This window comes from Acinonyx jubatus, chromosome E4 (assembly GCF_027475565.1).
Source record: "Acinonyx jubatus isolate Ajub_Pintada_27869175 chromosome E4, VMU_Ajub_asm_v1.0, whole genome shotgun sequence".
In the NCBI taxonomy this organism is placed as follows: domain Eukaryota; kingdom Metazoa; phylum Chordata; class Mammalia; order Carnivora; family Felidae; genus Acinonyx; species Acinonyx jubatus.
Window position 1 is genome coordinate 45,814,273 of NC_069395.1, and position 24,565 is coordinate 45,838,837.

Consider the following 24,565-nt stretch of genomic DNA (forward strand, 5'->3'; position numbering starts at 1 on the left):
TTTGCTCAGAGGGTCAGGGCTTGGACCTATCTGAAAGAAGAGGAAATAAACAGCCTGGCCCCTAGGAATGGCCACAGTTTATGAGATTTCTGTACCTTCCCCAGAGAGGAGCGATGTAGAAAAATATGGGAATGACTTCAGCACAAAAATGGATGGGAATGGAGAAGTGGTGGCTTCCTGAGCTGCGATGGACAGGAAGTCCGTGTTCACAGACACATCTCTCTGCCTTTACTGGGATCACTTCCAAAAATGAAGGGTTTGGTAAGAAAATGTGGGCTGGAATTTATCCTCATTCTTGGTTGATACTCTGTGCAGGTAGGGTATTGTGTAAAACCAATTTGAAATGGTAGCCCACTTTCTGTAATGACCTGCCATAGCTCCTCATTATAGGGTTGGCCCCAGCAAACTTGAGGAAGGAGGTGAAGTTTCTCTTTAGTGTCCTATCCCCTCTTTGTCCACTCTGCTTCAACACTCTTTCCTCTTCTGTCATCTCCTAAAGCCTACTAAGGAAGCCCTTCAGCCCTATTTTTCCAAAAGCTCATTCTCAACTAATTTGTATCTACTCCTTACTGGGGGCTTAACCAGAACACAAATTAAATTTTTCCTCTTGGAGGCCTTTATTGCAAGGAGTCCCTGAAAAATTATAAGCCTTTGCCACACTGAAGATGAAATGCAAATGGTGAGTTCAAGCACCTAGGTGAAGAGTTTGGGGCAGTCTACATTCAAGAACTCTGAAACAAAACAAAATGTCACTCATAAAGCTGGTCATGTAAAAGTATGAGTTAGAACTTCATCTAAGACATGTCACAGTATCAGAGGGGACTTGGAATGATCATGTGGTCCGTCTGTAGGCTTTCAGCCCATCTCTACTTGGACTTCGTGGAGAAATGGCGTTCTTTTTTCTTCTTTGAACAAATTTCCACTAAAGAAAGTTGCAGTGAATAACTAAACTATTTTATTACCACAAAGCCCAATCTGCCATCTATTCTTTCTTACTTGGACTGTAACAGTAGTGCCCCAAACTGCACTGACTCTTGCCACTACTCCTCCTTTTCCAATGAGTCCCCCTCTTCAGCCCCATCACTGCACACTTGGTAACCTGTTTGGCACACTGAAGTCCAAGTGACCTTCTACAAATGCTGATTAGATTTTGGTAATTCCTGGGGCACCTGGGTGGCTCAGTCGGTTAAGCATCCAACTCTTGATTTCGGCTTAGGCCATGACCTCATGGTCCATGAGTTTGAGCCCTGCATCAGGTCCTGTGCTGACAATGGGATTATCTCTCTCTCTCTCTCTCTCTCTCTCCTTTCTGCCTTTCCCCTGCTCACTCTCTCTTTCTCAAAATAAACAAATACACTTAAAAAAAAGATTATGCCAATTCCTCGATTAAAACTATTTTGTGGCTTCCCACTCTTCGTAGGATGAAGAACTACTTGCCTGGCCACAAAGCCCTTCACGATTCTCCTCCTTGCTCTCACCTCCAGCCTCCCCAGTCTCCTTTCATACCTTCAGATGTGCCATCACGCTCCTGTTACTTTGTGACTTTGCACAGACTGTGATAGCTCCTGCAGGCTTTCTTCTGTGCTGCCCCAAACCCATCATCACCATATTGTTTAGACCCTATTTTTGGTCCATTGCACCAGTCATATCACTGCTTCTCTTTTTTATGTATTTGTGTGCTTATTTGATTAATGTTTGTTTTCCCAACTAGTCTACAACTTCTGTGAGGTGAGGACTTGGGTGTCTTTTACTCATAAGTATATTCCAAGTGTCATAGAGAGAGGCCAGACCATAGTAAGTTTGCTATGAATATATGCCTAATAAATGCATGAACTGTTCCTTTTACTTAACTTTGGTTTGAGCTCATTTTTAGTCATTGAAAGCAGTGGGGAACTTCCGGCCACTTCCCTATAGCTCTTCCTTTGCTTTTGGATGTGATACCCTATCACTTTGATGGAAGGGCACAGATGTCTCATTAACATGGAAACTGGGCAGTATAAATTAATTTTAATGTCACTAGATTAGTTTATTAACATATGTTGTTAATTTTCTTCAATTTTTAAACTTTCCCCTTGTGCTCAGACTCTGATTTGGTAACTGGAGAGGTTTAACTTCATTACATAGGAGTTTACAGCCCCTAGAATTTTTCCATATTAGAAAAAAAACTTTTTCTTTCTTTCTTTCTTTCTTTCTTTCTTTCTTTCTTTCTTTCTTTCTTTCCTTCTCTTTCTTTCTCTTTCTTTCTTTCTTTCTTTCTTTCTTTCTTTCTTTCTTTCTTTCTTTCTTTCTTTCTTTCTTTTCTTTCTTTCTTTCTTCTTCCCTCTCCTCCCTTCCATTCCCTTTCCTTCTTCCTTCTTCCCTCCCTCCCTTCTTCCCTCTTCCTCTTCTCTTCTCTTCTCTTCTCTTCTCTTCTCTTCTCTTCTCTTCTCTTCTCTTCTCTTCTCTTTTCTTTCTATATTAACAGCAAAGTAGAGAAATATAGCAAGTAAGAGATAGAAAAAGAAGGGATTGTTAGAATGAGCTATTTGAGGGGCACCTGGGTGGCTCAGTCAGTTAAGTGTCTTACTTTGGCTCAGATCAAGATTTCACGGCTTTTGAGCTTGAGCCCCACATCTAGCTCAAAACCTGAAGCCTGCTTCAGATTCTGTCTCCCTCTCTCTCTGCCCCTTCCCCACTGGCGCTCTCTCTCTCTCTCTCTCTTTCTAAAAAACAAATAAATGTTACAAAAAAAATTTTTTTAAAGAATGAGCTGTAAGATGGCATAAAGAAATGGGAATTAATGATAGTTTACAAAAAAAGAACAAGGGACCTTGTGAGAAATTTTTATTAAAATTTTTTTAATGTTTATCTTTATTTTTGAGACAGAGAGAGAGCATGAGTGAGGGAGAGGCAGACAGAGAGGGAGACACAGAATCAGAAGCAGGCTCCAGGCTCCGAGCCGGCAGCACAGAGCCCAAGGCGGGGCTCGAACCCATTAAATGCCAGATCATGACCTGAGCTGAAGTTGGATGCTCAACAGACTGAGCCACCCAGGCACCCCATGAGAGAGGTTTTTATTTTAAAGGAACAAGATTGTTCTTTAAACTGTACCGCTTTCTTTTTATTGAATCTGAATCCAATATCTGAATCCAGGATCCAAGTGCATCCTGACCAAAGTTTCTCCTGTGTCTGGATCTCAGGGATTATTGCCTACATATGAATGCATTTGCTTGTTTGTTTATTAATAGTGCCTGTGATTTTTATTGTTTTTAATTTTTTTAATGTTTATTTATTTTTGAGAGAGAGACAAAGAGACAGAGTGTGAGTGGGGGAGGGGAAGAGAGCGAAGGAGACACAGAATCTGAAGCAGGCTCCAGGCTCTGAACGGTCAGTACAGAGCCCAATGTGGGGCCCGAACTCACAAACCATGAGATCATGACCTGAGCCAAAGTCAGATGCTTAACTGACTGAGCCACCCAGGCGCCTCAGTAGTGCCTGTGATTTTTAAAATAAAAATTACCACTTACAGGATACCATGTGCCAGACACCTGACATACAGTATCTCATTTGGTTCTCAGAGACAGGTTATGATTATTCCCCCCCCCCCCCCCATTTTACCAATAAGGAAAGTATGGTTCAGCGTTAAGCAATTTTCCAGGACTCACAACTTTGAACAGATCCGGATTCAAATCCCAAGTATGGATAATTCTAAGCCCTGTGCTCCTGTCACACTTCCTATTTAAAATGAACTCCTCCCCCAAAATAAATAAAATGAAACCCTAATATTTGATAGGGTTTAAAAATTTCCCCATTTTCACAGATGAAATCACTTAAAGCAGTGGTTTTCTAAGTGTGATGGTCAGATCAACAGAATCAGCATCACCTGGTAACTTGTTAGAAATGCAAATTCTCTGACTATACCCCAGACTTAGTGAATCAGAAATCGTGGTCTGGGTGGGATGGACCCAGTAATTTGTGTTTTAACCAGACCTCCATGCCATTTGACTGCGCACATCCTATTGACTTTCCAGATGCCACTCCTGGAGAATGTTTCTCCCTCTTTTTCAGGATCCCCAGAAAAGCAACCAATGCATGGTGACCTGAAAACCTTCTGGGGGCTTTGCTTTGCTTGGTTTGAAATGGTGACACATAAGCTTACACTGGTTAAGTAAACAGGCAACATTGAACAACATTTAACCTGGATGTTGTGGTGGATTGCAAAAGGTCACTGTATTCTTTAGTTAACATTTGTAGTGTCTCCACGTCTGCTTTCTTCCAGAACAGGAAGCGGAAGTTCTAAACTACCGCCAACTCTTGGTATTTCCGGCCTTGCTGAGACCAGAAAGCAGCGGAAGAGACAAATCTTTCTTGTGAGAGTTCCCATTTGATTTTCAAATCAAGGTGCACAGGATCAAAGGTCTCTTGAGTACAGATCAGCATCCCAAACTTTGATGCTTATCTAAATAAACAGCTTGGAACTCTGCTCTAGTAGTTGTAACACAGGCAGGTGACTGAGATAAAGAGGTAAATCAGCTGCTAAGGAATGAGGGGAAATTCCCACCTAATAGCCAAAAGCAACAATATTTGAGCATGTGATTGCCTCTTTTTTTAATTTTCTAAGGTATGGTGATCAACACCTTTAATAAATTGAAGATGGAAGGTCTTAGACCTCGAGTAAATTGGAGGAAAAATCGTTTCCACAAATGGATTCTTTCATTATGATAAAAAATTGCTGAAGATCTTTAGGGAGTCACCCTGCCAAGAATTTTGGCTGCAGTTGAACTAGTTAATATACTTTTGTTATATGATCTCTAAAATAACTTAAAGCATATGGACATAGAAGAAACAGAAAAGATCATACCATGTTTTCTGTGTATTATTTAGCTTAGATTTTCTCTTGAAATGATATGTGATTTTTTTCTACAGGGAAAAATATTCACACTATAAGAAATCAACAGAAATTTAGATTATTTTTAAAATAGTGAAACTTCTAGATGGAAACCTTGGAAGATAATTTGTGAACAAAAAGAGTGCATTTGGTGTGTCATTGGGCAAACTGATAAAACACATTCATCTTAAAAGGAGGTGAGGAATTTCTACTGTCCCCAGAGCTTCCGTTGGTAAGTTAGTCCTACCACTGTGAACAAACGAAATGAAACTAGAGGAGTATTTTAGTTATACTCATGGTTTAGCATCTTCAGAAACACTAGTCTGATACTTCTGTCTGTTGAGTTTTTAAGGGAATTAGTTTTCAATACCAGCCTTAAAATATCTGGACTAAAATAATCACATTAGCCCTTGTTAAATGTACTCATAATCAAGTAACAAAACAATAGTGTTCTCCCTACTTTATACCTAAAGCTTGAAATTTCTAATCAGTGTTTCCACTTTGTTGTGTGACATTGCATTGCTTAGAGCTTCCTGAAATACTTGCATGCCATATACATTTCTAATCTATATAAAAGAACACTGATACATAAGCGATGTCTTTTCCTCTAGCTTAAAATAATAAGTCCATTTCTGCACAATCTGAGAACACAGACAACTTGAATCTTGAATAAGAAGCTCTGGATTCTAAGTTGAGTCCTGCTGTGAAATTAATCTTTGCTTTAGATCTCCACCTTGTGGTTAAACGTTTAAAATGTAAATTCCTTTGGATTTTATGATCCTGGTTTATAGATTCTTTTAAGAAGGAAGTCAGGATGGACATTGTCTGAAAATACCTTAGTTGAGATGATGTGTGAAAATAACTGAGGCTTAGAATTGGGTACTTAAAAATTTATAATTCAGATTTAGCTTATTTCAGGATGATTTTTCCCACTGAGGCACTTGTTTGCCACTTTTTGTTCAGCTACCTTAAGAAGTTAGTTTTGGGTTTCTTAAGGATTGAAGAGGCTTTCAGGGGCCATCTTTTAAATTAGTTCTGGAATAGAAGGAGCCAATAAGGGGAACCGCATTAGTAGTATCTTCCCACACCTTCAGTAGCCTCCAATGAGTGGATTAGATTAGAGATTACAACCTCAGAACGTTGGGGAGAAACATAAGAAGTACTCTAACGTGTGGTTTAACTTGGTCCAAGAAAGCAGACAGGTGACAACTTGAACATCCTGTGATTTCATTTTCTAAGTTTCCTCATCACAGCATAGAAAAGCTGTAAGGCATTCGCTGGGTGTATGGCAGCTCTCTATGCAGCTTGTAGACCACATCAGTCCAGCACAAAGTCCCACCAGGGGGAAGCCTGATGTACTCCGACTAGAGCTCTTTGGATTTACATAAGGTTTGGTTTACAGAATTTGGCTAACAAAGTACAATTTTTATTATACTGACTTGTTTACATGTTATGCTTGACTCCTGTCTTTTTGTTTCACACTCCAAAGCAAATGGTGACTCTACCTCAAAATCACACCCAGGATCTGACAACTCCCCTTCACGTGCATTGTTCATAGGATTCAGACTGAACCTGTTAGGATGTAAGTCAGATTCCCACTGCTCCTCTGGATAAAAACCTTCCATGACTCCCCTTTCATGCAGATTATTGAAGTGCCTTCCTGAGAACTCTCAACTTACAGAGCATGTAAACATGGAGTGATTGGGGTGCCTGAGTGGCTCAGTGCATTAGGCGTCTGATTCTTGATTTCAGCTCAGGTCATGATCTCATGGTTTGTGGGATCAAGCTCCGTGTCAGGCTCTGCACTGACAGTGTGGAGCCTGCTTGGGATTCTCTCTCTCCCTCTCTCTCTCTCTCTGCCCTCCCCTGCTTGTGCACTCTCTCTCTCTCTCTCAAAATAAATAAACTTAAAGAAAACATGCAATAATTCCATTTTTTTCTTATTTCTGATTTCCAAACTTCCCTATTGAACTGCCCTTAAAAACATCTTGGGCCACATTATGGTGCACCTGGGTGGTTCAGTCAGTTAAGCCTCTGACTCTTGATTTCAGCTCAGGTCATGATCTCATGGTTTGTGGGATCAAGCTCCATGTCAGGCTCTGCACTGACAGCCTGGAGCCTGCTTGGGATTCTCTCTCTCCCTCTCTCTCCCTGCCCTTCCCCTGCTTGCTCGCATGCATGCATATGTGTTCTTTCTCTCTCTCAAATATAAGTAAATAAAACTTTATAAAAAAATCTTGACCACATTTCCTATTATTTGTGTGCATTTGATTATCGAGACACTCTTATCTGAATATTTAAGACAGTTCATTCTAAAACTTCAAAAGCTTTTCTCCTTCTTTTTCTCTGACACTGTCTACCTGGTGACCTGAAAATTGAGTGTCTGTGGACTTTCTTATCACATTCTTTCTTTTTTTTTTTTTTTTCCTTTTGTAACCTGCTTCTCACCTCTCCTTGGTCCCCAGCCTCCCACAGGTTCTCTAAGTGCTCACTGCAGATATGTCAGTGGGATGGGAGATGAAGCTCTTCTCCCCTGACTGGTGACCGAGTCATGGTTTACAGCACTGTTTCTCAGACTCTTATGCACATGTGAATCTCCTACTGGGCTTGATAAAAAGCAGATTGTGATTCAGGAGGTTGAGGGTGGGGCCTGAGACTCTGCATTGCTAATAACTCCCAGGTGATGCTGACACTGCCTGTCAGAAGGTCACAGTTGAGTAGCAAGGGATAGAGGAGTCCTCTGCTCATTCTTTAGCCTATTTCTGTCTGATGCTGGCGGCCTCTGTTGATACGGTGGTCTCTGCGTAGGGATTATTGGTGGCTTGTAAGGGTCATAATTTAGCTTCATTTTGGGTCCTTTTTTGCTGCCAGAAGTAAAAGTTTGAAACATTTCTCCAGGTTGGGCTGCCTGGGCAGCTCCCGGGGCTCCTGTCCCTTGGCTAATCTCTGTGTGACCCTCGTAGGGAGCCAAGTTATAAGAGGGATGATAGTACATATCCTCTAAGGACCATGGAGAACTGGGATTGGGAAGGGGTTGCCCCCATCCTTCTACACACATTACAGAACAGTCTCATCAAACCTTGCAGATGTGGAGGCGCCTGGGTGGCTCAGTCGGTTGAGCGACCGACTTCGGTTCAGGTCATGATCTCATGGTTTGTGAGTTCGAGCCCCGCGTCGGGCTCTGTGCTGACAGCTCAGAGCCTGGAGCCTGCTTCGGATTCTGTGTCTCCCACTCTCTCTGCCCCTCTGCCACTCATGCTCTGTCTCTCTCTGTCTCAGAAATAAATAAACATTAAAAAAAATTAAAACCTTGCAGATGTGGAATCTCCTATCATGGGAACAGATGTTAGGCAACACTTTATTCTTCCCCAGATTAGGGAAGAGACTATAAAGGCAAATATGCCACAGGCCTCTTCTCTCGTAATGGCCTGTCTCACCAAGCTTGTCCTCTGTACTGGGATGAATGTAGGCCTGTGGGCTCTGCAGCCCAGTGTGGATATATCCAGGAAATAATGCCTGTTCTCTTATAGGGATTTTCTTATAGCTTTCCTTTTGGAAGGAAAACCTCCCTGACCTCCTCCCCAAGAAGGTGGGGGACTGTCCCCCTTCTCACTAGACCCTCAAACCATGAATTATGACCTCTTCTGTCATCTTCTTATAGAATCTAGTAGTGCCTCCATCCTGCGGACTTTGCCTCCATTTTTGGATCTTCCTTTTCTCCTTGTTTCTCCCTGGCTTCAGCATAGACTCACAATTTAAAACTTTGATGGAGGGTGGAAGTCTCTTCCTAAGCATGGAGCCAGGGATGGGTAGGGAATGGTGGTCCATCTTCCTTGGTCCCTGCCCCCAAGACAAAACAACAGCTCTCTCATATACTGGTCTTTTCCTCCTCTTTTTCCATATCTGAGAGTTGAGCTCTGCCCTTCTTTCACTAACTCAGTCTCCACTGACATAGTGCCAACACCTGCCTTGGCTCAAACTCAAATATCTCTATCACCACTTCCTCCACATATCCATCACGTCTGCATCACCTCCTGCCTGACTCTCCATCTGCAGTCTTACCCTCAAGATTTTGCACAGGTTACAGCCAGTTACATTCTGCCCTGAAACCTTTAATAGCTTCTCCCTTTACCCAAATCTAAAACAAAGCCTAGACTTTAAACCTATTCCTAAAGCTCTGTATATCCTTGCCCTACCCTGCCGTCTCTCCCTTCAGGGCTTTCATGCCATTCTATCAGGAGAAAGTGCTACACTTGAGAAAGTTGAAGACATGGGATTTAAAAATGATGACCACAGGGGCGCCCGGGTGGCTCAGTCGGTTAAGCATCTGACTTTGGCTCAGGTCATGATCTCACTGCTCATGAGTTCGAGCCCCGCGTTGGGCTCTGTGCTGACAGCTGAGCCTGGAACCTGCTTCACATACTGTGTCTCCCTCTCTCTCTACCCCTCTTCTGCTCACACTCTTTCCTTCAAAAGTAAATAAACGTTAAAAATTTTTTTTTGTAAATGATGACAACAGCCTTGTCTGAGGTTTGGTGGTAGCAGGGCTGACCTCAAATGCTGGTACTTTTGGGAACTTGCAATGTGGAGGCATGAAGTGCCTTTTACTCTCAGCTCTGGACTTAAGGCTTAAACGGTTTTGTGGGATGGGAAAGGCAGCTCTGCCAGGATATGGAATGTGAGCCCACATTCCATATCCTGGCACACTTGAATGAGTGAACTGAAACAACCCAGTTCTCTACCTTTTCATTTCCTCCTCCTTTCCCAGGAGTGAGCCAGTAGAGATGGTTTGTGGTAGATAGGAAGGTAGGGTGGATATGAAAATGAGAGGCTCCAGAGCGTTATGTAATCTGTTAATGACACTGCAAAGAGCATAGACTCTAGGTGAAAATACTCACAGCCCTGTCATTTCAAAGCTCTGTAACTCTGGGCAAGTTCATGAACTTCCTTGGCCTTTTTTCCTTATCTGATAAATGGGACAAATGGTGTTTATCTTTTATGGTTGTTAAACCACATATGTAAATATTAAATTAAATGCTCATGTACTAATTATGGAAGTATCCCAAGTGTCCATTGATAGAAGGATGGATAAAGAAGATGTGGTACATATATACAGTGGAATATTACTCAGCCATAAAAAGGAATGAAATCTCTTCATTTGCAATGACATGGATGGAGCTAGAGGGTATTATGCTAAGTGAAATGGGTAAGTCAGAGAAAGACAAATACTATATGATTTCAATCATATGTGGAATTTAAGAAACAAAACAAATGAACAAAGACAAAGACAAACCAAAAAACAGATCCTTAACTATGGAGAAAAAACTGATGGTTACCAGAGAGTAGGTGGTGGGGAGTGGAATGGGTGAAATAGGTGAAGGTGATTAAGAGTACACGTACCACGATAAGCACTGAGTAATGTATAGAATTGTTGAATCTCTATATTGTACACCTGAAACTAACATAACACTGCATGTTAATCATACTGGAATTAACTTTTAAAAAATGCTCATGTACTTAATACTGTCAGACCCATAGTTAGTACTCCATGAAAGGTAGACCTTTAATAAAGCATAGTAGTATTATTCTTATTGCCATTTTTATGACTTTGAAGGTTATATTTTATCCTTAAAATCTAAGTGTCCATTAGACAGAATGCATTGAAGAGAGATCCGCTCTCCAAACAAAACAAAACAAAACAAAACAAAACAAAACAGTGATAAGTTCTATAATAGCTAGAGTTAAGTATTAGAGTAATAAATTAGAGAGGGTATGCTGTTATATGGAAATAACCATATAGTAGCTAAAGCTGAAATGTTACTAATGTTAAGCTTAGACTTATTTACCACTTTGGATGATAGTCACAACAAACTTATAAATAAACCTGTAAAATTAGCAATAAAATAAAATGAATTTCATGTCTTTTTTCCAGATCTTGGGTATGATGTTTAACTTTTAAAAATTGAAACAAAAGTTGACTTCTGAAAGTCCATACGACCCATAGTTTTCAGCACCAATAAGCATTTGAATTAATACTAATACTGCCATTATAAAAACATTTTAGAGGCTGTTTCAGATGAAGAGACTTTACAGTTTGCTCAGCAAATGTTTTTAACAACTATAAAAAGTTCTATCTTGATTTTCTCTAATTGGCATCCTTTCTTATTGTCGATGCAAATATTTTAACTTTTATAAAATATAATAAAAAGCCTCAAACAGGTGTGTAGTGTTTTCCATTTAGAGGGTAATAAAGGATTGCAAATATTAGACTGTTAATCTTTATATGCTCATGAGAGAATTATTGTGAAATCCGAAACTTAATTTCAGTTCTAGGCAGGATATCTTGAAGTTACAAGTGAATTGCACTGGGTCAAAATGAGCATACACAGCCTTGAAGTAGGTTAAAAAAAAACTATTGAGGCTCCTGGGTGGTTCAGTCAGTTGAGCATCCAACTCTTGATTTGGGCTCAGGTCATGATCTCACAGTTCATGGGTTTGAGCCCTGCACTGGGCTCCTCGCTGTCAGCAGATTGAGATTATCTCTGTCCCCTCTCTTTGCCTCTCCCTCTCACCCTCTCTCTCAGTCTCTCAAAATAAATAAACTTAAAAAAATATATTATGCAAAATTTTTCCTTGAACTTATACGTCTTACCAAACCATGGCTATAACAATAAAAACAACTGCTACTTATTGAGTAAAACGACATACTAGTTACTATATCAGGCATTTCAAATATACTTATCCATTTTACCTTCAAAATATATGCCATAAAGTAGCATCTCTGTCTCCATTTTATAGATAAGGACACAAAGGCTTTATAAGTTTCAGTAACTTGCCCAAAGTCACACGGCTTGTGAGTATCAACCTAAGATTCACACTACTGTTTGCAGTCTCAGTAAATGGAAAATATGGGCTTGATCTAGCTATGCCTGCAACTAGCTAAATATCTGTAAATTAGGCAGATAATGATAATTAGTGCTGGAAGAAAGATCTGGTCCGAGTCCTCACTTTATACAGGGAAAGTGATAAACTCAAGGCCAGACAACTAATTTTTGGTAAAGCTTTTGATTGGAACACTGAAGATTTGCTTCATTTGGTGCTCTTTTCCACTGTTTCCTTAGACAAAACAAGTCAGCAGCATGAGTAGGTCCATCACAGGACATGGCCTTTTCTTAAGTCAAGTGAGCCAAGACTATGGATGTTCCCTGGCAATTACTTTACCCCAGGACTTTAGGAATGTCTTATGTAATGTGTCCTCCTGAAAGTGGTCTGTAAGTCATGGAATGGAGTTGGATGGAATATTAGAATTCTACCGGACTCACTCATTCATTCTTGGATAAGGAAATTCTATCCAATTCTATCCAAGTAGTTTTCTCTAAGGTCACACACCATTTGGCAGTAACAAGGCCTTGCCCATTCTACATATTGCTTAAACGTTTGTATTGAGAAAGAGAGGGAGGAGAAAAGGAAGAAAAAGGATGGTTTATAGTTCCAGGGCATTTTTTCTTCTAAAGATATTATTATGAATTATTTTTTTACAGTGGAAAATCCTTCTCTGAAGGGAATAATCCACCCCATTTGTATCTTTTTTGTTTTCCCTATTTTGAACCTAATGGATTCATCCTATACCTCAATATTTGTTCATGGAAACATGGATCATTATCCTGTAAATAATCCATGAAATTTTACATTCAAATCTTAATTGTCCAAACCTTTCTTTCTTCAAAAACTTGAGTATGTAAACCTGTGATAATAAATAATTCACATGAATTAAGCAGAAATTTGCCAAATGGTTTCTGAGTCAATGAGCATTACATATTAACAAGGTGCAAATCAGGTTAAACCAACAAGTCCACTTCTCCAGAGTCCAGCTTTGTTTACGCTTCCCTGTTGACAAGAAAAGTGGAACAAAGCTGTGTTTCATATGTGTGAAGTAGCCAGACATTGTGAGTATGTGGTAACATGAGCCTTATCTCTCAGACCATTAGAGATTGGAATAAGCAAAGAAAAGGAAGCTGATAGAAATTGTTACGGTGATTTTGAATTCATTGTGAATACAGTTGTATAAGAGATCTTAGAACTTCTGCCAACTTATCTTCAGGCCTCAAGTGTCAGCTGTAATTGATCATGCCAGTGGCCTGAACACAAGAACGCCCAGCTATAAGAAAACACAGGAAAATTCTGATTTAACGGATGAAGTAGAAAGTGATAATTCACATTACCAAATAATTTTTCATTTTGTAAAAGATTATTATAATTGATTCCTAATAAGCTTTCTCAGGGTGGCTAATATATAATTTTTAGAAAATTAAAATTGTGCCTCACATGCAAGTATAAAATGAACACCTTTTGAAGATTTCATTCACTCATTTATTAGCGAGGGAATTGGGAAGATGTTAAGACTGGGTCAAAGACGGGCGCCTGGGTGGCTCAGTCGATTGAACGTCCAACTCTTGATTTCAGTCCAGGTCATTATCTCACAGTTTTAAAAGTACGAGTCCTGCCTGGGCTGTGCACTGACAGTACAGAGCCTTCTTGAGATTCTCCCCTTTTCTGTGCCCCTCCCTCACTCACACTTTCTGTCTCTCTCAAAACAAACAAACAAACAAACAAACCTAAAAGAAAAAAGAAAAGACTGGTCAAAGAGCATTTGAAGACTTAAGATACTTATAGGCAATTTAATAAATACATGTTAGGAAAGCATTACTGAACTAGATACAAAAAACTGGCTAATATCCTACAGGGAAATAACCATCACCTTTGGGATTATCTTTGCAGAACACATTATTTGCATCTTTACTGGACAAAAGCCTATACATTTTATGATAACATCACAGGTCTGGGACCTGTAATCAGCAGTAAACAGTAAATTAAACAATGACATCTCCTACGTAATCCTCAGATGGGCTTTCAAGTGTATGATACTGACAGAACTTGCCATCTACATTTTTTTTTTCCTTTTTCCAGTTTTGGATACTTTCCGTTAAGAAGGCATTTAATTTTTAAAAATTAATTGTATGATATTTTTAGTAATCTAGACATGACATAAACATGTATATAATGATATGGAAAAGGAACTGAAATTATTAGATAAAATAAGAGTGTGTACAGAAGAATGGAAAGTATTTAGAGGAACCCTTTGAGATGAGACAACATGGACTGAAGACCCCCTTGGATTTACTACTACTATTTATCAAATGCTCACTGTGTGTCAGTCATAACTTTAGATGTTTTATAAGTACTGTACCTAATACTCCTATAATGACCCTGAAAATAACTCGTATGGTAAGACAACTGATAAGAGAGCTGGACAACTTATCTGAGGTCATATAGCTAACTGGGTAGAAGAGCCCTGGTCTAAACCATCCATTTTTGTGTTCCAAGCTTCTGCTTTATAGAGTTTACTCTGTACTCTGCCACTTGTCAGCATTTCATTATGGGGGTAAAGATCTTAGCATTTCCCACATTTAATTTTAAGCACAAATACTGACTCTCAATACTTGTCTTGGTATGATACCTGGAGCTGATATTTAATGGAGATTTACTGATGGCCACTGGGCAAGTGCCTTGTTCTTGCTTATTTAATCAACACAACACCTCCATGAGGGAGATTAAAAAGCACCTGTAGGGGGCATCTGGGTGGCTCAGTCGGTTGAGCATCCAACTTTGGCTCAGGTCATGATCTCATGGTTTATGAGTTTAAGCCTTGCATCGGGCTCACTACTTACTATCAGTGAAAAGCCTGCTTCTGATTCTCTTTCTCCCCCTCTGTCTTTGCCCCTCCCCTGCTCGCTATCTTGCTGTCTCTCTCTCTCTCTCTCTCTCTCTTTCTCTCTCAAAAATAAACATTAAAAAAAAAAGAGCTTAGGGTCTCCTGGGTGGCTTAGTCAGTTAAGCATCTGACTTCAGCTCAGGTTATGATCTCACAGTTCAGGGGTTAGAGCCCCAGGTAGGGCTTTGTGCTGACAGCTCGGAGCCTGGAGCTTGCTTCAGATTCCATGTCTCCCACTCTTTCTGCCCCTCCCCCACTTGTGCGCACACTCTCTCTCTCTCTCAAAAATAAACATTTAAAAAAAGATTTAAAAAAAGAGCTCAGCCTTTTGAGCTAACTTATTAAACAAAAAAAAGCACCCTTAGTTTACAGACAAAACACTATGATAGTTAACGAAATCACTATTTGTTCTAATTTAGGAATCTCCAAATATCTGGTGGCATAGTGTATCTGCAAAATAGAGTGTCTTCCCCTTTCAGAGTTTATAATCCATGAGAGACTATGTAATGTAAGAACATATTGACATTTATAAAACTATGCAAATATTGAACAGAAAGTTAGATTAAACAGAGATGTGAATCATGTACCATTAATAGCTTTCCTAAAGCACTGTGAACATATCATTGAGATAAATGTATCATTGGCAACTTCTAATTTTTTGAAAATCATTTTCTTGCTTTATTATTATGATAGTGCAGAGATTAGTTCAATAATTGGGACTTTCTGACTCCTGGCCCTCAATTCAGGAAGTGGTGTTATATATCCTAAAGTCCTTCCTTCCTTCTTTCTCCTCCTCCTCCTCCTCCTCCTCCTCCTCCTCCTCCTTAATCTCTTGGCAAGAAATTTGTTGGCAGGACAAAATACTTGAGAAACACAAATTTTTCAAATTCATATTTTGTTTTCTACTTTTTCTGTAGCTAATTATCCCCAATAGTTACCACAGAGTTAATCTATTACTGTCCCCTTCCTTCATCTTGCCAGAAGAGAATGTTGGAACTCATGGATACAGATACATAGACACCTATGTTATCGTGGGAAGCTGAGCACATCTGATTGAAGATTTGTGGGGTTTAAATGAATGCATGCATTAATCACCTTGTCTGGCCTTTCTAACCCATTAACTGCAATCTACCTATCTATTCTATGTGTCTATTGGTGTGAGAATCTTACTGGATCAGTGCATTGGAGAATCACAGAATCAGGAAGGACCTTTAGGGATCATCATGTCCAAATTCTCTTTCAGTGAAGTTATCTCTTTTACAGCATCCCTGCCTTACAACTGTATAATCATAGGGAATTGTCTATGCCTCCTTAGATGCTTAATAACTAAGTGTGTTATTTTCTTGGGCTGCCATGACAAATTATCACAAACTGGGTGGCTTAAAACAACAGAAATTTCTTCTCCCATAGTTCTGGAGACTAGAATACTGAAATGAAGGTGTTGGCAAAGCCACACTTCCTGTGAAGTCTCTAGAGGAGGGTCCCTCCTTGTTAACTTCAGTTTTTGGTCACTCCAGATATTCTTTAATTTGTGCAGCCTAACTCCAATCTCTGCTTCTTTTGGGGTCTCTCTTCTCATGGCTGTCTTCCCCTCTTATAAGGATACCAGTTATATTGGATTAAAGGCCAAACCTAAGGCCTCATCTTAATTTGGTTATATCTGCAGAGAGTCTGTTTCCAGATAGGGTCACACTATAGGTACCAGGGGTTAGGACTTTAGCGTACCTTTTTTTTTTTTTTTTTTTTTGAGGGGAGTGGGGTCATGATTCAATCCATAACACAGTATAACTGAAAGAGGTAAATGATTTGCCTGGGTATGTCCCCTTACTCATGCTTCTGTTCTTGGCTTTTTGGCTGAGAATCCTTCACATCTATTCAGTCCTGAAGCCTAGCCCATCATTCTTTCATTGTGACCCTCTCCACACACCTGCCTGACCTGGTATTGCAGGGAGATCCCAAACCCAGTCTTAACTCAACCATTCCAAGAAGCTTGTTCTATTGTTGGGTAGGTTAAATTGCTAAAAGTTCTTTTTTATCTTTGGTACAACATCTGAGTTAGTGTAGCTTCCAGCCTTTGGTTTTAATTTTTTTCCTGCAGTAACACACGAAACCAATACATCTATTCTTACAAATAATGCCATATTTTTATCACTGTAATTTATAAAGAGATTTCATATTGCCAAATTAAATCTCAGTAGAAATTCTTGTAGATTAACAAAATGAATTGTCTATGGTCATATGACCTTTGAGCTGCAAAACTTGGATTCCTCGAAAGTCATCTGGCTCTAGGGCTGGCTCTTTATATTATGCCTTAATTGTAATTGTCTTCCTTACCACACTTTTAAACATATTTGACCAAACATTTACATATCTTGCTTTCTAGTAGTGTCCTTCTTACTTTTATTCCCAAGATAAACTTTTGTATAAATACTCCAGGAGGTATATATGAGAATGTTCCTGGCAGCACTATTCACGCTAGCAAAAACCTAGGAAAACCTAACATCCCATTGACAGGAGAGTGGACACTAGAGTATATTTATTCAATGGAATATTATTTAGCAGTCAAAATTATTGAACAATTGCAATAAGGATGGATAATATGAATGTAATATTAAATGAAAAAATAAGTTCTAAAAGCATACATTAAATATGATACCCTTTTATAAAGTAAAACATAAAATTAAAACTATACTTTTAAGCTTACTTGAAGATGAGATCTAATTATGAAGGATGAAATGAAAGAATAGATAAACACAACATACAAGATGGTGGTTTAAGTTGAGTGCAACAGGGAAATGCCTGGTGATGACCACATACTGGTACCCAGTTACTACTTCTGTGTAACAAACCACCCAAAACTTAGTGTCATAAAACAACCATTTAATGATGTTCACAGAGTCTATGCATCAGAGATTGGGACAAGAAATGATGTGGATATTTTGGGTTTGCTTCGTGATGTCTGAGCCTCAATTGAGCAGACTGGAAGAATGGGCTGAGATTTTGGCAGTTGGGAACTAAAATAATCTGGGGATGTCTAGCTGTTGAGGTTGGCTAATGGCTGGAACACCTAAATGTAGCGTCTCCACATGGATTCTCAGTGTGGGCTAATGTGCACTTCTTCACAGCATGATGGCTGCATCCCAAGAGCAAGAATCCTAAGGGAGAAAAGCAGATGTGTGTTATCACCTTTATGATCTAGTGTAGCTGCATAGTCCCTTTGGCCAAACATTATTGGTCAAGGCAGTTACATTGGTCTAGTTTCAAGAGGAGGATATCACTTTCACTGGCAGAATTTCAATACCATACTGTAAGAATGGGAGCTATCTTTGTGGCCGCCTGCCAGAGCCACCTTGTGGCCACTGACAGAAGTGGAAGTAAATTGTTGCCAAGTTCTTATTTTCTTTTAGGCTGGTGTGTTCATGGGATTTTGCTACATCATTAAAAACAGACAAGCAAATAATCAAACATAAAAATAAACAGTTAAGAACATTTGTGGATCAATAAGAGAATGTGTCGTAAACCAAGTATTATGATTACTATATTTTTGTGCCTTTAAGTCAAATAAATAAATAAAAACAAACCTGATCGTTAATATTCATCTCCCTCATCTTGAATGCCCCAGATTTCTCACCATCTTGGTCATGCTCTTCTCAATGGTCTCCATTCAGTCAGCATTTCTGTTAAAGTGTCACATCAGAGGGCAAAGATGGATTCTATCTACAGCAAAATACAGTGGACTGTTTGCTCTTATGATCTGTATAGAATATTTCTATTACTACTATAATTTACATTAACTTTTTTAGGAGCCATCTCACATCATTGGCTCATACTGACCTGAAGTCATTGAAACCTTTGCATTGTTTTTTTCATGTCATGCCATACTGTACCATACCCTACCATACCATATTTTTCACATCATTGAATCCAGATTCTCTCATCTTGAATTTTAAATTATTTTCATGAATCTGAAGACATTTACATTTCTCTTTGTTAAAGTTTAAATATAGTGCTGCCAATCTGTTTGTTATACTTTTGAAATAAAGTAGAAACCCCATTGTATCATCTAGTGTCATCACCAATTTTGTAACATTCACAAATTTGATGAGTATGCTGATTGTGTTTTGATCCAAGTTGATCAGAGCAGAGCAGAGAGTACAATCCTGATGGGTTTAGCATGACATGATTTGTTTTCAGTGAATCCAGGCTCTCTTTCTTTTTAAAGGGTAAATAATTCATTGACATATTTCTCATTTCAAGAAAAGGTAGATGTTATATTTGCCAGTCTATGGTTTTCAGAATCTGTTTGAATGGATTTCTTCATTCATTTGTTTACTCATTCATTCATGTTACAGACACTATACTATGTACTGGCAATAAAAAAGTAAGATGTAGCCTTTGGTTTAAAGACCTCATATTTTGTTTCTCCTGCTCCCCACTCCTTTGAAAATCAGGGCTTCACATATCGTTTGGTCTTCTGGCATAACTCCATCGTTTCCCTTAAAGTACTTAAAATGGGTTCAGATTTATGAATGTTATATTGAGAAGACAAGGATAGGGTAAGAGGGCAGGAAATTGCTACCTTACTGAGGCAAGTCTTTGTGGAGGAGATGGAATTTCAGGAAGTCTTAAAACATTTGATGAATGTTGTTTAAATCTTGACTGAATTTTGTTAGATTTGACATAATACAGAAATATCGTAGAACTTTGAACTAATTATTAAATTTTCCTGAACCACATAGTAAGTGTAAACATTTTTACCATTGTTGGGATAAATCATAGATCTTGAGGACTGGCATGCATCTCACACTAAAACCAGTTTTCTTTTAAAAAGAATGAACCTTATTAAATTTCCCACTTAAAGTTTTATTTTGATATTCTGTATGTGCACATAATACTAGGCTAGAAAAGCTTCTGGAAACAATGCCTCAGGCATTGAAGAAACAAAGTTTATACATTTTATTGTAGAACCCACTTTTTTCTTCAAGGCAGTAACTTTTTACTGCCTGGTTGTGCTCCATTCTTTTGCTAATAAACCTATAGGGATAAGAAATTGAGATTTTTACTAGAAGTGAGCCAAGTATAACTCTTTCCCCAAACTTAGGTGTTAGCATTGTCATTTCACTACTAACATGGAATTCATTTTACCATTCAATTATTCTTTCAACCCTAAATTTGCCTATCGTGCAAGGTGTGTACATGTGTACATTTTGCTGCCATTTTCTTGCTTATCTGGCCCTTTCCCATTATCTAACAGTTTCTTCTTTCAGAGAGGACCAGGGAAGAAAAAAAGGTGGTCATGTTTCCCTTTCCTTATTTTTGTTGTTTCTCTTCTCAAAGGTAGTATTGGCCAAATTGAAGGTAGTAAGAAGCATTAGGTTTGTGACAAAGTGGTTTTTCTTAGGGCTTCTTAAAAGCAATTAGTCACTGAGGGATTCTTAAAGAGAAAGGAAATGGGGTAGGATAAAGAAGGTGGAAATGGTGAGGCTCTAGAAATTGTTGCCACAAATCCGAGAACATTTCCTCAATTACTGTGCTATTGAATAAAGTCCTGGGCTAACTTCTCTACCTCTGAAGAGAGTCTACTCTTCATGTTATTTTTTTCTGTTGTTGTGGGGAAAGAGGGTGAAGGGACATGGGGAGCAGAGGCAAGGCCAGGAGGAATGTTGGAGAAGGAAAGGATAAAATGGAGGTAGGGATAGGAAGAGGAGGTGGAGGTAGAATGCCGTGTATATCTGTAGGAATTAAAATGAGATTTCTCATTAAATTCCAAACTTGAAGGCAATTTGGGGGAATATATTGATGAGTCTGGCCAATTCCATGCCACATTTTGGTGTTGAGTATTGTAAGGCAACTTTAGAACTTCTGAAATTCTTTACTATGATCGAGAAGGAAGATGGACAATGACTTTGAAATGGCTACTTTATTTGGTCAGTGGAAAGATGAGCAGAGAAAAGTAGGTCATACTGGCAAATTATGATCCATTGATTAATACATTATCATTTACTAAAATTAAATATGTATTTTCTTTTTGGACATAGCATGAGCTTAAAAACTTGAAAGACGACATTTGCCTTTTAGAAAGCCTCTTCTAGAAGTTGATACATACATTGACTGTTAATATACTAACTAAGGTAAAATTATGGTGGTAAAGTTTCGTTTTTATAACTTATTCTTTTCAAGAGATTCCTCATCTGTTGCCTTTTAGCATATGCATTATTTGTGGTTAACTTTCCTATCCCATGTTTTTATCCTTACTTTGTTTAGCCTCTAACTTACCCTCAGAAGCCTCCCATTGTTGACTGAGGTTTTTAAGACAAGAAACAATTATTTTGTTTCCAAAGGAAATTAATATAAAGGGGTCTCCTATCTTACCAATCTACTTTAGCCCTTTTCCAAATAACGAATCATTTGAGAATCTGTTCAAAGTACGAGCCTTCCCCTCTTAAAAAAAAAAAAATACACACACACACACACACACATACACTCAATTTTGCATACAATTCCCGGGCGATAAAATTTCCTTAAAGGTACAGCGATCCCAGCTTAATACACTTTATTTGGGATGCGGGGCAGCAAGGGTAAGAGTGAATTATATTGTTTGGGACTAGACATGGAGATAGGTCTGGTACAGGAACAGCAGCAGACAGGTGTTGTACATCTTTGCAAAGAATATCTCTTGATAGTGTGGGAGCTTCTTTAATTAAAATATCATGAGAACAGCTGGCCACCAGCTAGCACTGGCAACACAACAAGAATGTCAATAAATGCATCACAGAAGAAAACTTACAGGCACAGCTGTTTCTAATGGAGACTTTGAGTCTGTAGCCCTACAGACAAGAACCTCAACTTTTCCATTCTGCTCACACTTGCTGTAGCATCTTTAATGTTGAAAATAAACTGAGAACTTCCCCAGAATTGTTAAAAATACCACCGAGGGCATTCAGGCTTTGTAAAACGCTGGAAAAGTAGTTAATTCCAGACAACTCTTCACATGTCTCATTGTGAGTCACTGAGAAAACAAAAAAATGAGCCCCAGGACTCATGACTTGGTTGTCTCCTTTAACTAGTAGACCGCAATCCCATTGGCAACATGAGAGGGCTTGGTTCCAGGATGCAATGCCCAAAGTGCAGGGCAAGGAGCACTGGTGAGCATGTAATGGTAGCTCCTGAGGCGAACCCACAATACAATGCATCCAGATGGGTCAGGAATGAGCTCTGGACAAGTCAGAACACGGGACTTCTGGTTTTATTTCCCACATTTGGCAGTCCCCTTTTTCTCCTCTCAGTCTCCTTCTCTTTAAAATGGAACTAATGTCAGAGTGAAGGAAGAGAGTACAGATTAAAGCATTTTGAAACCTGCAAATCCTTAATCTCATGGAAGGCGTTATAATTTCTCCACTTTCACATAAGTGGAAAATGATGGTAAATAACATAAATCCCGCTAGTACCTTTTCTACCATTGGTAACCCACTTTAAAGTCAGCAGAAGCTCTAAAGCAGGCAAAATATGGGAGCTTATATACAGCAGTCCCTCCATATCCTTGGTTTTGAAACTGCTTTCTGCAGTTTCAGTTACGAATAGTCACCTGTGGTTTGGAATCAGGTAATCTTCCTTCTGAGGAATCCTTAGGTCAATAGCAGCCTTGTGCTAGGTGAGAATGCCTGCTGTCATTTCCCTCACTCCATCTTATCACGTAGACATTTTATCATCGTACATCTTCAAAAGAAGGGTGAGTACAGTACGGTAACAGATTTTGAGAGAGAGACCACATTCACATAACTTTTATTGCAATAGATTATTATGCTTGTTCTGTTTTGTTATTACTTATTATTGTTAATCTCTTACTGTGCCTCATTTATAAATTCAACTTTATCATAGGTAGCTAGGTATAGGAAAAAACATAGTATATATTGGGCTTGATACTGTCTATGATTTCAGGCATTCACTGGGGGTCTTGGAGCACATTCCAAGGAGGGACCACTGTATACATATTCTTATTCTGGTGGGAAAACAAAGGTTTGGAAATTTAAATGAATAGTGTAATTACAACACATTTCCTTGATTTTCTTCTCAAAATGGATGTTCTACATATGTAGAACATAATTTGTTCTACAGTCCCGATTAAAAAGATGGGGCAACTGGGTAGCTCAGTAGGTTAAGCTTCTGACTTCAGCTCAGGTCATGGTCTTGCAGTTAATGGGTTTTGAGTCTGGGACAGGCTGTGTGCCAACATCTTGGAGCCTGTAGACTGCTTTGGATTTCGTATCTCCCTCGCTCTCTGTCCCTCCTCTGCTCTTGCTCTGTCTCTCACTCTAGCAAAAAAAAAAAAAAAAGTAAGCATTAAAAAAGAAAAAAAAAGAAAGAAGTTAGCAATTTACCTAAACAGAAAAGGAAAAAAAGAAGAGAATGAAATTTTTGAAAGCCCTTTATGTGCCAGACACGTCACATATTTTATCTCATATAATCCCTTACAACAACACAGGAAGAAAGTAGAGTGTTTCTTATTTTACAGATGAGAAAACTGCAGCTTGGTGACATCAGGTGGCTTTCTTACCACTCAGCTGGGTATCAAATCTAGGATTTAAGTCCAAGTCTGTGCAACTCCAAAGCATATGTTCTCCTACATACCATACAACATTCCACCTTGAGCATTTTATTGTGAAATAAGGATTTATTTTATTAAACATAGTAAAGGAAATAGGCCAATTCATTTACCCATTCAACAAGCCTTTCTTAAATATGTATTATATATACAACACTGAGCTAAGTGCTAGAGACACAAAGATGCAATAAGAGAGCCCTTGTTCACAACAAAACCTTCTTTTTTAAAGGTGTTTATTTATTTTTGGAAGAGACAGAAAGAGAGAGAGAGAGAGAAAAGAGAGAGAGAGAGAGAGAGCACAAGCAGGGGAGGGGTGGAGAGAGAGGGAGACACAGAATCTGAAGAAGGCTCCAGGCCCCGAACTGTTAGCCCAGAGCCCAAAGTGGGGCTTGTACTCGTGAGCCAAAGTCAGATGCTTAACCAACTGAGCTACCCAGGCGCCCAACAAAATCTTCTTGAATTCATCTACATTTATCAAAAAAGAGAAACTCATTTAAAAAAATGGAAGCAAATCCCAAGCAGATTCAAATCTAACAAAGAGCTTTATTTTATTAAGCCTCTCAGTATATTAACATAGGATCATCTAAAACTAAGTGTCTACAAAGATCTTGAGATCCCCATCTCCAAACCTCATGCCACATCTGAAGTTTTAACTGGAACAAGTTCATACACCCCAATGGTCAAAAGAGAGGCATAGTTGTCTATTCTGTGAGCTACTCAAATTTCAGAGCTACCTAGTTAGTAGAAGCCAAGAGAGTCTTGGATGATTAGGTTCAGGGTCAATAAAGTAAGATTAAGATGTCCCTGAATTTTGAACCACTAGGCTGTGAGACAATGTCTTATCATGTCGGTAGAGTTATAGTTTAAAAAGTATTTATTTTGGTGTTGATTGTGATTACCATCACTGCCTAGACACTTTGGACTTTGTTTCAGAAGGAATTCCAAATATTACTTATAAGAAGCAAGCCCCAATCTCTTAATGACAAAATGTATCCCCAGTGACTGTGGATAGGGTAAAATGGCAAAACAAATACAATGCTTTTTACTTGAAGGATCTGCCAGCAGAGGGCAATATTAGTTCTCACACTTTTCCTAATACCTCTTCTGATCCTAAACTATTAAGAATAAAATACCTATTTAGTAGAAATCTCGAGTTGTAATTTGTTGTTGTTGTTGTTGTTCCACGCAAATAAGACTAGTCACATAGTAGAAGCAAAGATAAGACATAATGTTGATTATTAAAACTCCAACATCTCTGATAAGAATTAATGAAAACTCTAGAACACTCACAAAAGCTCTACATTTTTGTTGCTTATAATGTGAA

General features: G+C 38.9%; 1 protein-coding gene across 20 annotated transcripts in view; it reads left to right on the forward strand.

The window, feature by feature from the left end:
• The window catches only part of HMCN1 (hemicentin 1), a 703,321-nt gene that overhangs the window by 196,572 nt on the left and 482,184 nt on the right, over window positions 1-24,565 (forward strand). For 13 of the 20 annotated variants that reach the window (XM_053209695.1, XM_053209701.1, XM_053209691.1 and 10 more), the window contains 2 exons: window positions 105-256; window positions 4,048-6,449. The gene's annotated coding sequence lies outside the window, so the exon portion shown is untranslated. The remainder of the gene's footprint in view (window positions 1-104; window positions 257-4,047; window positions 6,450-24,565) is intronic. The other 7 variants (XM_053209687.1, XM_053209693.1, XM_053209697.1 and 4 more) reach the window with 7 other exon arrangements.